The sequence below is a fragment of the Lepidothrix coronata genome, unplaced genomic scaffold (assembly GCF_001604755.1).
Source record: "Lepidothrix coronata isolate B3197 unplaced genomic scaffold, Lepidothrix_coronata-1.0 Scaffold53, whole genome shotgun sequence".
In the NCBI taxonomy this organism is placed as follows: domain Eukaryota; kingdom Metazoa; phylum Chordata; class Aves; order Passeriformes; family Pipridae; genus Lepidothrix; species Lepidothrix coronata.
The window spans coordinates 2,763,801-2,779,302 of record NW_016690233.1 but is presented as its reverse complement, the minus strand read 5'-3'; the positions used below and the strand labels follow the sequence as shown (position 1 = coordinate 2,779,302).

Genomic DNA, 15,502 nt, shown 5'->3' with positions numbered 1-15,502 from the left:
AACTGAAATTCGAACTTAATCAGCTTTCATTTTTACATAGGAGCTGGGAAATGGGAACACAGCCTTCACATATATATTCTCTATCAGAAAAATGAAATTGTTCTGCTTTGCCAAGCCTATAAGGTAACAGAAGGGGGGGGAGTGGAAGATAAAACATGCACTTTCAGAGTTTTACTTAAAATTTTTGTTTACTTAGAAGTTTTTTTTTTCCTCATGATCCTCTTGTAAGTGTTACATTGTGTACTCTCTGGAGCAGCAGTAAGTGCAGAAGTGTGAAGAACAGAGAATCATGCTCTTATGCAGCAGTAATATTCTGGGATATACAGTTAGTCTAGTCAACATATCATTTCTCTAGATGCTGCATATGAAATGTGTCATGAAATTAGTTTCACTGCCTCTCTCCCCCACTCTGTGACATCCAGCTCCAGTGCATAAGAATATACAGCAGCAGCTTCACATGGCTTTGCTTTTTCTGGAAATTACCTTGAATTTTTAGTAAACTGTTGCTTGATGACTGGGAGACAGGCAGAAAAACCAGCATTCTTATTTTGTAGGTCCCTAACTTTCTAAATTCACTTTAAACATCCCTTCTAGTTAAAGCATTTTTAGCACTCTGCCTTTTTTTTTGTAAGTATCAAGGAGTCATAATTTGATATTTACTACCTCTTACATCTCAGAACTCAGAACTGGTATTTTCAAGAATACAGAACACCAATAGATGCTTTCTTGTTTTTTTCTACCATCTATCTCAGTCTTGGTCTCAGGGATTACCAAGCAGAGCAAGAGGTAAAGTGATCCAATCTTCAGGCAAGACAGTGATACTTGTGAGTACATTCCACTAATGACCCATTGCCTCTGTTCAGGAAAAATGTTTTAAGTACAGCAACATGAGAAAAGGCCCAATGAGCATTACAAAAAAATATGTTTACCTAGTACAAACAGGCATATAATGCGATGATAAAGTTTCAATGATCTTGACCGCTTGCTGTCATCACACAGCAGAGCACTACAACCCCAGCAGATACAGAGGCAGGATCCCAGACTTGCATTACACACCAAAAGAATCATCCCACACCCCTTCAAGCAGCAGAACTCCTTCTGTGTCTGGATGTGAGCTTCCAAAGATGGGCGCACTTGAATTTTCTGGCAACATTCAGCACTACAAATCTTGTTCCATATTTCTTACCATAAAGAGCAGTCAGCTGTACTGTACCACTGCCCAGGGGCTGTCTGGCTGGAAATTCATATTTGGGGAAACATTTGCCCTCTTCCAGTATAATATTGATAGATTCAAAAGAACTATTCCAGATATAGAAATTATTCAGAAATTACATCTCACTCAGAAAAGACACTTTGCGGCTGCATCTGTCATGTAATTCTGATTTCCCAAAACAGCCCTCATGTCTCTAAATGTGACTCTTAGCTTTGCTGTCTTTCAGGCCTGAGGAAAAAACATTATGCTACCCCTCTGATTAGTAATGGGTAGGATCCTTCCTTAAACTCCACAGACAGTCACTAGCCACCTTGAAAAAAACAGAAATCTGTTTATATGTAAATAATTTATTAATGGAAGAAAATAATTTTGTATGAACAGACAGGTCACCAAGACATTGAAAATTAAGATTTTTATTCATTCCTGAACAGAAAATGTTCTTGCTTTCTATGCAAACTTAATGCAAATTTTATACAGTTAATGTTTTAAAATTTTAAATAATTGTAGAGCAAAATCTTGCTTACAGCTGAGGTACATTCTCAACTTCAACTTGTACTAGCCTGCATGCAGACTGCAGAAACATTAAATTAATGAAAGATGATGTCAACAAGCCATGTGTGGAACTCAAGATGAGAGAATGCAATCCGACATCACAGAATATTAGGAAACAGCCTTAATTGTACGAAATTCTATTTTGACATGAAATTACATCACCATTGATGATATTACTTTATTGTTCACAACCAACTGGAAAATCAGGAAAGAATATTCAAAAGTTTACAAAATATTTTGTGAGGTTTATGGAATCTACCATTATGATTTATTTCTTTCCAAAAAATCAGATCCAATACTTTTGCAAATTGTAAGTAAAGCTTTTAGTAAAAATGGAAAACTATGCATTGTTTGTCTCAAATTTTAATTTAAATTAGAAACAAAATTACTTTTGTCAAATGATAAAGCCATTCAGGTCTACATTTATATCACATTCTTCTTCCTGCCTTTGCTTGCTAATGCAGTACAGAAGATTTCATGATTAACACAAAGTATTCCTCTTAACTCTCTTCTCTCAAAAAAAAATGTAAGTCCAAATGTTGTATAGTTCAGTAGTCAAAGGTCAGAAAATAAATACGTGTCTGTCAGAATTTAGCCTTGATCAAATAAATACATGCTGATTTTCACTGTATATTTCTTATTTTCATAGTCCTTAAATAGATCATCTTCCTTATATAACTTATCAGTCATTGAGTTACACTACAACAGAAACAGTGAAAGATAGGACAAAATATACATTCAAGGATATGAAGACTGAGGATAGCATTCTCCACAGGCATATGGACATGAATTCCACTGAAGTTAGCACCAGAGCATCTGGATGTTGAGCGATATAGATTTGCCATTCATCAACACTCCTTCCACAATATTTTATTCACCTGTATGATTCACCTAGTCCTGAAAGAGACCTGACGGATCTCCCAAGCCCCTTCAGGGCTTATCCCTTTCGTGTAATAGAGAAGCAGCCCAGACCACAAGGTCAGGCTGGATGTTATTTTTCAGACAAATCTCTTGGCATCTCCTACATTTTCTGCCACTCCTGCCTCATGAACAGCAATCTTTAACTAAAAGTCTGAAGACCACTTCTGCGTTAAAGGCAGGCACCAGCAAGATTTCTACTTTCCAACCCCAAATACTGTGACTAAATCAAAAGCAAAAGAAAATTGTAAAGTTCCTGACATTTTTACTAAAATGTAAAGGATTTGAAAACAAATCATGGATGGATGTAGAGTTTCTATCAATCCTAGTATGCTTTATCCACAATATGGAATACCCAGAACCTGATCTAGAAGTTCAAACTCATGAAATCAGGAACTTGTGAACTTAGGAATATGAAGCAATCAGGAGCATACATCACCAATAACAGAAGTGCTCCTAAGTTCCTGCATCTTCCTGCACACATGCATGCATGCTGTCCTTGGGGTGAAACCTGGACATGCACCATCCCTCCTATCCACCACTCAAGTTTCAATGAAAAGGAAATACAGACAGGAATTGCACCATAACCTCCTGAACCTCCTGCAGTGTGTGTCTCTATTTCCCCTTCTTCTTGACATGTACCTCCATGCCTTTTCTGACCCTCTGGAGAGATCAATACCTGTATGTAGGGAGTAAGAACACTTGTCATGGACAGAGGTTGAAAAAGGCACACACCCACCCAGCAGTGCTGCCAGCAGCATCTTCTTCATTCATGCATGGAGTCATGTCACAAATCCTGCATGAAACCAGATAATCCACAAAGGAAACTCCTTACCTTTAAGGTATTATTAGTGCTCTCACTGATAACTAGTGTAATTTTTGCTGTTTGTTAGATTTGATGTAAAATCAGTAACATAGAAACCTATGAGGTCATGAAAGATCCTCAGACAGCTTTGTAGGACAAGAGGCATTAGCCTTGCTGTCTTTGTAAATCTCTGCCTAGATTATTTTTTAAGTTTTTCTTCCTGTTAGGCATTAAATGCTGATGTTAATTCTGGGGTGGAAGGGGCTGTGGGGTAAGAAATCCCAGTGTATATTTTATATGTCAACTGGTTAGGTATTGTATTTTATTATACAAAGCAGTGATGAAATTTCACTATCACATCATTTGCTGTTTACCAACCTATGCGCTCACATCAGATGAGCTAAATGATTTAAACCTCTAAAATTCCTTTCTGAAGAAACATGAAGAACATTAACTTCTATAGCTTTGTACCATGTGCAGCATTCATTCTGCAGACCTTCTGGAAATACTGCTATTGCTGGCTTTTTTGTTAGCAGTGCCCTACAAAATCTTTCAAATAATACAGACTGTATCTTCACAAACATAAGTCCCTCTCCCCTCCTAATTTTTGGTAGTTTTATTTGTTGCTTAGATGTCAGTTCAAGATACTGCTATTCTTACTCCACCATATCTGCCATGTTGCTGTAACTCCTTAGCCTTCCCTGGCTAAGTGGAGCAAGAGGCTGTTAGAAACTCTCAGCCTCACCAACATCCAAAGGACTTGAACAGTTATACAGATTACAGCCCAAGATTTCTAGAGATTTTGATGTTGTGTTTTAATTTTTAAGATCCTGAGGTGAGAACAGCAACATAAAGCCATAGAAAGCACCTAGTATCCTTGAAAAGTTTCATCCATGCCCACTACTTGAAAATAAGTCATATTAGTTAAGTTTTGTAAGCACTACTGCTCTTTGGTTGCATTTTTTAGCTCAGATTTCTACACTTAAGGAGAGAGAGGAAAGCAAAATCATGTATTGCATGGGGAAAAGTAGGATTCAAACACTCACTTGAGAAAAGTACAAGAGCAGCAGTCTTCAAAAACTATTGAGAAATCAATAGGAAACTTGTTCTTAAAGGGAGAGGAATAGAGGACCTAAGGAGAGAAAGAGTCATTCCTGCCTTCCCCTAGCCTGTCCTCTGCATCTGATTTGTCAAGCTAATTAGGTAATTCACTCACCAGTGGAGCAAGATGATCCTATGGATAGCCTGAATCCTCTGAGCGACCACCCTAGTCTATGTGCTCCTACAGGACAGAGGAAAGCAAAACACAGGCAGTGGACAGGGTGCAGGCAGATCCATGAGCATACAGATTCATCCTTCGGGGCTTGAGAGTTCCCAGAGCACAGGATTTCTCTTTGAATAAGCACCACTAGTATAATATATATTCATATTAACTTTTTAAAACTCCTCTCCTTCGTGTCTCCTAATAAAGCTCTTAACCTTTCAATTACCATTTCAAAACCCTTCTGTACTTAATATACTTGCATCATTGTAGTTCTACTCGAATTAACTACAAATTAATAAATCCAGAAAGAAAAAAAATAAATATATTTTCAACTCATGTATAACCCAAAAAACTTAGCAAGTGCAGATAGTAAATTAGAAATGTCTAGTACATGTGATATTTTATTAGGAAAAATTTTAAAACACTTGAAAATCAAAAGTAATTTTAGATTTGCTTAAGGAGGTAAAACATAAAACTAAAAATTAACAGAGTGAAATTAAACTAGTATAGAAAATCAAAAATTGCATTGCAAAACAGAGGGAAATTTGGTTTATAGTCTTCAGTCTTGAAAAACAGTTAGCTAGTAAACTTATAGAAGTTTACTATGTTTTCTGAAATAATTACCAAGAAAAAAAAAATCATCAATACAAGGGTTCTGATCTCAAATAAATCACTAAATATGGTTAGAAACTCATGACTGCAAACATTGGCACATACTGCAAATGCTTAGAAAAAAACCTAAAATCCATTTTTTTAACTAAGACCTGGATTATCCATGGCACTAAGCTATCTGTGTGGTGGGACTTGCAAGTTAAAACGCATTTCTCTCTCAAGCTCTGCTGTTCCATGTGGGACAGATGCAGGAGCCCACTGCTAAGTGATCAGACATATCAGACACTGTCCTCAACACAAGCCCTCACTCGTGAGTGGACTTCTGCTACATGTCACTAGGGCATGGGCACATAGGGAAGGGAAGGCACTTTCTCACACCACAATTAGCACAGAAATGCTAATTGTGTCATTCACAGCTCGTGCCTCAATGGCACTGACCTTCAAAGTTTCATGATGCCAGTTTCAAAAGTATCCTCCCACAAGCTGCACTTCAGTTAAAACTATTTCCTAGATTCACGCTGGTGGTACTGATGTTAAGTTCTCCTGTGATGTGCCAGGTGCTGTAGAGGTGTTTGGCTGACACAATCCATGATTTAAAGCATTGCTGTTGTAAGAACTGCTCTCTGCTGCCAAACACGGAGCAGCTGGAAAGCTGACAGCTGGACTGTGTGAAAAGAGCTCCAAGTATTGGGTTATTACCACTTGGCAGGCCTAAGACGTATGCACATAGAGTAGGACTAGCAAAGTTTACCAGTATGACTTGGCTATCCATTCTAAATAAGGGGAGAAAAATCATGACTAGAAAAGCTGAAACATGTAGACCACAGTCAAATATCTTACTGAAGAGAAAGAAAATGTAAATCAGAAATGCAACAGGATAAACCCAGACTGGGCCAGGAGGAAAATCAGCACAACCAAGTGTCCATCTAAACTAACACCAGTGTTGACAGCAGACAACAGGAGGCAACAGACCAGCTCAGTAGTCCACCCCTTCAGTCTACTGGGCACATACCTATTTGCTAGTTAAGCTGATCAGCTTAAAAATACATTTGAGGAGAAAACAAGACAGTTGTGGTTGCCAAGCCTTTCCAATGACTCCTTGGTCTCAGGCTAGTTACTCTGCAGCTCCAAGTCAGACACTGCCTTCTTGCATGTGGTGGGTCCCTATGTGTTATAGGGAAATCAAGATTCTCTCTCTTCAAAATAACAATTCAACTGTATAGCAGTTTGCCCTGATTGGAAATATATGAGGTCCTCTGTGCAGCTCAGGAACTTCAACCTGTCATGTGCACATCTATTGGTGTACCACACTGGGTTGAGCGCAGATCTGTTACAACACCTATCTGTGCACAAGGTCAGGAGGGGCTGCTGCTGCTGGGGGTCACTTACAACTGAGTCAGTTTGTAATTTGAACCTGCTGAAAGCCTGGGCCATCTAGCATAACTCCCAGGACCGTCAATAGACCAGGACTTAAATCAAAAAATATGAGGTGCCACTTGTAAGAAATCCACTGTTTTTTTCAAAATTTGCGTGGCCAGCAGATGCTGCACCCAGGTCTGGAGTCCTCAGCACAAGAATGACTTGGACCTGTTAGAGCAGGTCCAGAGGAGGCCACAAAAATGATCAGCAGGCCGAAGCACCTCTGCTATGAACAGAGACTGAGAGTTAGGGTTGTTGAGCCTGAAGAAGAGGCAGCTCCAGGGAGACCTCATTGAGACCTTCCAGTACTTAAAGGGGGTTTATGAAAACAAGTGCACATGGTTTTTTACACATGCAGATAGGACAAGAGGGAATGGCTCTAAACTAAAACAGGAGAGATTTTAGATTAGCTGTTAGGAAGAAATTCTTTACTCAGAGGGTAGTGAGGCACTGGAACAAGCTGGCTAGAGAAGTTGTGGATGCCTCATCCCTGGAAGTATATCAGGTCAACCTGGCTGGGCCCTGTGCAACCTGATCTAGTGGGTGGAAGACAGGTTGGAACTAAATGATCTTTAAGGTCCCTTCCAACTCAAACCATTCTGTGACTATGATTTTGTAACAAAGCACAGAGTTTCATAAAAACCCTCTGGACTGAATATTCTGCAAAATTGTTAGTGCTGCAGCAGCACCAGACCTTCTGGTCTGTATTCTGTTTTCTGTGCATCAACCATGATCTTTTGGTTTATGATCCTTCTTTCTACCTGCATAGTAAGGCCTCACAAATTCTAAATATTTTTTAAAATATCCTCAGTTCTTTAATCTCTTCAATAAGGTAAATACTGACATCAAAACCAGTATTTAATCAAGTTCTAAGGACAAAAAAGAACTCTGGTCATGTTATTCTGAGCTGGTAGTGGGCAAGGTTCATTTTGTTTTTAATTAATAACAGTATTATGACTAAGAGCACTACTGAAGTAATGTTTGAGCAAAGAGGTGGGCGTCGCACTGCTTCGTCATGATTTACTTTTACTATTATTACTACTACTATTTTTCACTTTTTATTTCATCACTACAATTCCACATTAAAAAGGTGGCTCGTCCACAATGAAGTTTTCATTCAGCAAATCCATATCTACAACACTGGCATTTTGTTCAGATCAGTAACTTTTTTTCAAATAAAAGGAAGCTACATTCAACTCTTGCAGAGAACAAGTTATCCACGCTTCCCACATAGCTTTGAGAACACACCTAAAAATGACAATACTTGATATTTCATTTACTCAGGGCTCTTGTAGTAAATCTCACATTTCTTTCCTAGTGTCAAAGCCTGCTTCCCCCCCACCCCCAATACTGACAAATATTTATTTAAACATATTGGGTTGGAGGGATACAATAGAGCCATGCTGACAATTGTACTAATAGTATGAAAAACTATAGTTGTATAGAAACAAATATAAAAAATAAACCCAGATTTCATTCAGTCATCTTCACATTATACTCCACAACTTATTTCACTAAAAATAGTATACTTGCTTGTGTATTTGTCAGTGATAAACAAATAATAACCATGCTACTGCAAGACAGAAATGTTAATCCATTCTGTAGAAAACTGCATGTCATTTAATTACCATTAAGCTTTTTGCCAACATTTAATTAACAAAACTTACATTAAAATACTGCTTATCAACGCAAATCCTTTAAGCCTCCCATTGAGTAGACCCTGTGTGCAAGTGGCTACACTCACAAGTATGTGCACAAACATGTATGTAAGACTCATTGCATGCACTTTAAGTTTGAAGCTTTTTGCTATGTCATTGCCTGGACTGCATCACAGCTTGAAATATGAAACCAAGTTATAAAGAATTTCATGAATACAGTTTAACTGCCAAAATTTTCTTTTGTTCATGTTTACAAAGCTAGAAAGTCTAACACAGCTTGATGACGCAGACCCACCACGCCAAGTTGCCTTTATTTGGGGATACCAATAGTTGGCAGGAATTCTTCAAGTAGCCAGTTATTACAACCTTCAGCTTCTGTGGTGGCAAATACTGCTGGGAGAGTGTGGTGGCAAATACTGCTGGGAGAGTGTTTGACAAAGAGCATGCTTGTTACAGTGAAAAGTATCCCATATACATCCCACACATTTCTTAATCACTACCCCACCTTCCTCACGTAAACTTAAAAAATGAGTTATATTTTCATGGAAATCTTCCAGTTTTATAAAATTAGGTCCCACAGGGAGGTGACTTTCATTTGTTTGGTAACTATGTAAGAGCTAGGGTATAAATAAACTTACAGATATATTGCAGTGGCTCAAGCAAAATTGATTATGAAGTATTAGCATAGGAAACTGTTCACATATTATAGCTGACCAAAGAGGTTCACTGTTAAATTAGTGAGTGTACATAGTGAACACAAAAGTGCCTAACAACCAAACCCAAGAAATTCCACAAGCCTTCGCCAGAAATTAACATATGTGGGGAAAAAAACCTAACTGAAATAAAGATATGCTTAACGTTGAAAGTGAAGCATTCTCTTAATACTGGCAGGATATGCAAAGCAAACTAAAGGCTGCATTGTCTGGGCCTTGGAAATAATGGTGTTGTTCTTTTACTCAAGACCTCAGGGACTACATTCAGTCACTCAGAATATGAGAGATTCAGACATGATATTTTTTTTCCAGTGCCCACTACTATGTAGATCCATCCTAAATCATCCTCAGTCATAGGAAGGTGTTCCATACACTAGGCCATAAAAGGAAATGACCCCCCTCCATATCAACTCTTTTACGTTTTTGATCTCAACAAAACTAGTACAGCATATTTTCAGAAGACATAACATCTCAGCAAAGAGACTGGCAATCTGAAACACAGCTGCCACATTGTACAGTACTCCCTGAAGAGATTATGTCTAATGAAGATTCTGGAAGATAATTTTACAGGTCATTTCAAGCAAGACAGTTGAGACTAGAGATAAAAATTATGTTGTCAATAGCAAACACTGTTATATTGCAGGCAGAAAAGAAATCGTAAAACATTATTTAACAAAGAATGGGTCTTAAATGTACTAGGTTTGATAATGCCAAGAAACACTTGATCAGAAAACCACAAATGCTAAGGAATAATCTATGCCTCAAGACAGTTATGCACAACAGAACCTTTCTTCCCCTGTTTTCATCTGATAATTTGTGTGCCTCATTTACTTTACAACTGACATTTTAATACACAATTATCCCTCCTCACATGTATAAGAAAACATTTATTTTTTGCAATACAAAATACTTTAAAGTATAAATAAGCAATATAAGCAGATGTCTGACTGAATTAGTGTCTTCTCACTAGCTTAATACACTAACAATCTGTTCTTCAATAACATTTGTTCAGTGGGGAAGTTTACATACAAGTGCTATCACTTTCAAATCCCATTGCACATCAGCACTAGGATTTGGAGTTAGACCTTAAAGTGTACTTTCCATTCTATTTTAAAACTTAAAATGGGGTTCTTTGCCAATGAAATACTTGCACAAGAGGGAAAAAACCAACATATCCACATTTTTGCATTTCAGGAGTCAATCTTCTGACATATAGGTTGCAATATGTTTTTTGACACATAAGTGGCAAGACTTGATGACAAGATGGAAGAGGACTATTAGGAAGAAAGTATTTCTTGTATATAATTTATAACACATAATTATTAAATTCTTAAAAAGAATTCTACAGATTGCTCAAATTGTCGTTTTCTTATCAAAGGTTCTGAATTCAAAAGAAAAGCAAGATTTTTCAGCACAAAATCCCATTAGAATTTTGTTTTGCACCATACCACAAATAAAGGTAAAAACCTTCTATCCATTGCTACAAGACAGTGTGACCCTACTTGGCACAGCTGATGAGGTCAAGGTACAGTCTTGAAGTCTTGTTTACAACAAAGGTAGCAGCTACCTTGGACACAATAGAACTGTTCTCCAGAAAGAAGAGCTAAAACCACCAGAAATGGTTCTCTATAAATGGTTTGGATGTTAATTATTATCCAGCCACTCTATCACTTAACAGCAGTCACAAAACAACATATGAAAAATATATTCTACAAACAACACACCCAGTCAGCATTAGCACTAAATCACCACTTGAGAAAAACTATTCCTTAGTATCAAACTACTTTTCAAGCAATAGTCACATGCCATATTACTATTATACCAGTAAGCATGTTACCCTCTCAGCAATGTTTAAAAGGAGGTACAACTCAGCTTTTTTTGGACATCAGCTGTACTCTGCATTAATCACCATAATAGTATCAGGAAATACTGGTAATTTGAGGATTTTTTAAAAAAGTAGATAAAAGTGTTATTACTGAATGTAAATGATAAAGAGTAAAAAAAATTATATCCTAAACATTGCCCATCTGATTATATGTTCGGCCTTATGAAGGCCACTAACAAAATTAATGTCTTCTGGTTGAAAAGACAGATCTGCAAAATGTACCTCAAATGTGATGGAGGTGGAATTTAGGCAGGAAAATTCAGAAACTGTGCTTGGTAATCATTGTATCCTGGAGGAGCCTATTTACTCACTGCATTCATCCCTGCCAGCCAAGGAAGTCCTGGCAGTGGCCATATGTAGGCATTGTCTATGGATGTATGTGAAGTGGTTCTTTTCCATATCCAGAGAAACCCCAAAGGACAGCTTCCCACACCTAACATGCATGCAAAAAAAAGCACTGCCTACTAAAGCACCCTTTAAGTAGTGATTATATAAATTTGAGAAGGGGCACATTTCTCAATTTACACCCTCTATGCATATCAGGTAGCTTCTGTCTATTCTCTCAAAGACTGACAGAAACATCTTCTAGCTGTGAGGGACTCCAGGGTACTGGACTTACCTGTACAACAGAAGCAGTCATTAGGGCCCTGACATGACATAATTGGAGACAAATTCCTGTGTTTAGTGCTACCCTTGTTCCATAGAGCAACTTGATTGGGATGCAGGCTTTCCTTTTGGCCACTGTGAGATGATGAGAGGCAAGCTCCACGCTGGGAGTGTGCTGGACCAAGACCTTATACTCCTGAAGTTAAGACAGCAGCACCCCACAGACTTGTGGATTTTTTTTTTTTAAGAGAAGCTTTGAAACATATATGCGAGATCTACCCTTTCACAGCTGCACAACCATTCTGAATGAGTAAATGGCAAATGAACTTCAGAATTGCCATATTAGTTCAAAGCTGAAGTCTACTGGTGAGAACCAATCTCTGAACTAACCATCAAAAGTTTTTTTCTTCTGAAAGGATTCATTAAACACATGTGTTCATATATTTTGAGATGAGGTTTAAGTCCGATGTGCCATAATGTATACTGTTATAGCTACATGAGCATAGTGAATTAGTGATCCACAAAGACACTTAGGAATAGCAATAACAGCAGCGAATTCTGAAAACTCTCCTTGTTCTTAGCTGAGTTTATAAATATTCAAACACTGTGACTGTTCCCAGTTTCATTGCTTTTATTCCTTGCCTATACCCAGGTAGTTGGCAAGTGGTTGGTAAGTTGCTCAAAGATAAAGCAGCAAATATTAGGAAAGACTGATAATAGAAATTTACCAGTTAAGCAACAAAATACAATTTGTACAAAGGAAAGTACACATCTTCTGGTAATCATCTGAGATTTTAGGACTCATCTTACACTACTTAATATCCATTTTCCCCCTCTGTGGGATAGCTTCTCCTCAGAGGCATTAACAATTGGTAATTACAGAAGTCATGCTAACCACACATAACCAGAAGGACACTATCAACACTGAACATTAAGCGACCTGGATGTTAAAAAGTTGTGGTTCGTGGAACCTTTGTAATTTATGCTTATGTAATTTAGCTTTATTGCATATGTTGTTATACCTTGCTTTAAATGATAACTACTTGGCAAAACTCACCCGCCAAAACTCGTATAATGAAATTATGTGAGGCTATATGACTTTGACGAAATGCAGTAATGAAAGGAGGACAGGTTTATGCATATGCTTGCAATGTGCACTCTCTCAGTGAGAGCAACCGATTGCAGGAGGTAAAATTTCTGTAATTATATTAAAACTGACGGTATCTACTGGGTTTATGTACAACCGACGTCTCTCACCCCACTCTCCACAGCTGAACCCAAGCCACCCTTCGCATCCCTTACAGCGGGGCAGGCACCACGGGCTGCGCAGAGGAGGACACAGGTGCCAGCTGGGCACGGCGGTGCCAACGCTGCTCCTCCGCCTTTCCCAAACACAAACACCCCGCTCGTCCTCCGGAGAGGGCAAGGGAAGATGATGGGTCCCTGCCGTGGGCTCAGCCCCAGCCCCACGCCGTGCCCCCCGCCGGCCACCACCTATCCCGCCGCCGCCTCCCCCCTTTCCGCGGGAGGCAGCTCAGAGCTCCGCGCCAGAGCAGGGAGAAAGGGAGGGATCCCCGGCTCCGGCCGGCGGGACTCACACGGGGTAGAAGGCGTAGGGCGGCAGGGCACTCTCCTCGCAGGGCTCCGCATCCAGCAGCAGGTAGTCCTGGCTGTCGTTCCGCCGGGTCCCGGGCGCCGGGGAGCTGCTCTTCCGCGGGCCATAGGGCTGCGCCTGGCTCATGTTGTCCCGCGGCCGAGGCGCTGCTCCCCCGGGCAGCCGCCGCCGCACGGGACCGCGGCTCGGGTGTCCCCTCGGAGCTCCGCGTCCCCCAGGCGGGCTGGCAGCGCGGCGGGGCCGCTCCCTGCGTGCCCCGGCGCCGAGGGGTCACGGGCAGCCGGTGCCGCCCGCCGCGCCGGAGGCGAGGCGCAGCTCGGAGCGGGAGCAGGAAAGTTTGCGGCGCATCAGCTGGCGCGGCTGTCCCCGGCCGGCGGGAAGGGGCGGGAGGTGGGAGGGCGGCGGGCTCCGCTCGCCTCCCCTGGGGCGCTCGGTGCCCCTTCCGCGCCGCCCCCGCCGGCTCCCGGCCGCCCCTGCCCCGCACGGCGGTGACGGCCGGGCCCGCAGCGCCTCGGCACAGCGGAGCTGGCCGTGACACCGCCTCACCTGCGACCGCACGGCGCAGACCCCTGGGCAGCCCAGCACAGGAGCGCTGCCCCAGAGAGGGGTCATGTCCCACTGAACGTGTCGGCGGGGACAATGCCAACCTCCCGCCGCTCTCCTACAGCACGGCCCGCGGTGGTCTACAATGAATCCCACCGAAACCTCCCTTGGGAATTCGGCAGGACCGGCAGAGCGACCGACAGTGGCTCCCGCGGCTGGGGAGCAGAGCTCTCGACTTTATTGTGGCTTGGCAATTCAGCCTGCTCTGTGCTGTTGCTCTGGTGTAAGTGGTCTAGGAAGAGCGTAAGTGAAAATTAATGCTAATCCAGCAAACGCAGAAAATCTGCAATTTTAAGTCTTCCCTAGAAATTGAAATATTTCCCTGCAAATTCCATTTCCTTTTCAGGCTCTCTGAAACATCCTTTTACAAGTGCTGTTCACTTGTTTCAGTGAAGAACCAGTTTTGAATCACCTCTAATAATTTCAGTTAAGTGCAGGGGCAAAATATCACATATCATAGTAAAAAAACCAACCCAAACCCAATAGTTTTGCAGTAATAACCTTTAGCAAAACTCGGTCCACTTGTATTTCTCAATTCTGTTTCACTGGTAGCACTTTGTTCGATGATATTTTACTTAGATACATTGTAATACTTGAAATATAATTACAACTTTACTAGGAAACAATGTAAGGCACTGAAGAGATAACATGACATAGGCATCTTTCACATTAAACATAATACTTGCTATTTCATAAGGGAATATTTAGAGTTAAATGATGTAAATGTACAGTTAAAAAATTAGTGCATCTAAATAAAAGTGCTCCCTCATTCCTGGCTATGTTCACATATTGAAATTCTTGTCAGTGTTTGTGTTGGAACAGCACACAGCTCTATACTCTTTAGGCATGCACACCTTCCCCTGATTTGGTGATGTGTTGAGAAAAGAACTGGGCTAACCCCAGTACAGTCATTTGCAAAGCAGGCGTACATTGCCTGTACTCTCCACCAGCCCTTGCCAGACCATGGTTTTAACAAGTGCCTGAGCCTCTGAGACTCGTTTCACCTACTGAACTTCAAGAGGAGAAGGTGTATAAAGAGATCCACAGCTCATTTATGTGGTCTTTAGAGGAGGTTTAGAAATACCTGCAGTCAAATTTCTGAAATTTCTTCTGTCCTCCTAGTTATGGCTCTTAAAATCACTCTCTAATGAGTTTTAGAAATCTTCCTTTCTTTGCAAATAATTTTTTTCTGTTAAAGAATATTTTGTTTTAAATAGGAGGTTTAGTACCAATGATACCACGTGTATTTTATAGTTCTCATGCTGATTCTTATTTCATATTACTATAAAAACAGATATTACAAAGTTATGTGCAGACTTTGCATTTGAGAAATATGTTGTTGATAATATCTCACATTTTTATTGTAAGAAAATTGTTTGCCAGTAACAGAATATTTTGTGATGGGAGGAATTTTAATGTATTCCACTGCTCTTTTGCATAACCATTTAATTTCACTTGTTCTACTCTGTTATGAAGATACAGTGCTTCTCCACTTAATGTTTTTTTCTATATTCCCAAAATATTTGAAGGTTTTTTTTATTTCTCCCTTTCATGTCAACTAGTCTATTTGATATTAGACTGATGTTTCAAATCTTTTCTTCCAGCCACCTTTTTATCCCCCTCCCTCTGTTCTTCTTTT

The 15,502-nt window shown here is 40.2% G+C and overlaps 1 protein-coding gene across 1 annotated transcript in view; it reads right to left on the bottom strand.

The window, feature by feature from the left end:
• The window catches only part of TRPC6 (transient receptor potential cation channel subfamily C member 6), an 80,411-nt gene extending 67,095 nt beyond the window's left edge, over positions 1-13,316 (bottom strand). The window contains exon 1 of the mRNA XM_017816078.1: positions 13,244-13,316. The gene's annotated coding sequence lies outside the window, so the exon portion shown is untranslated. The remainder of the gene's footprint in view (positions 1-13,243) is intronic.
• Between the last annotated feature and the right edge of the window lie 2,186 nt (positions 13,317-15,502).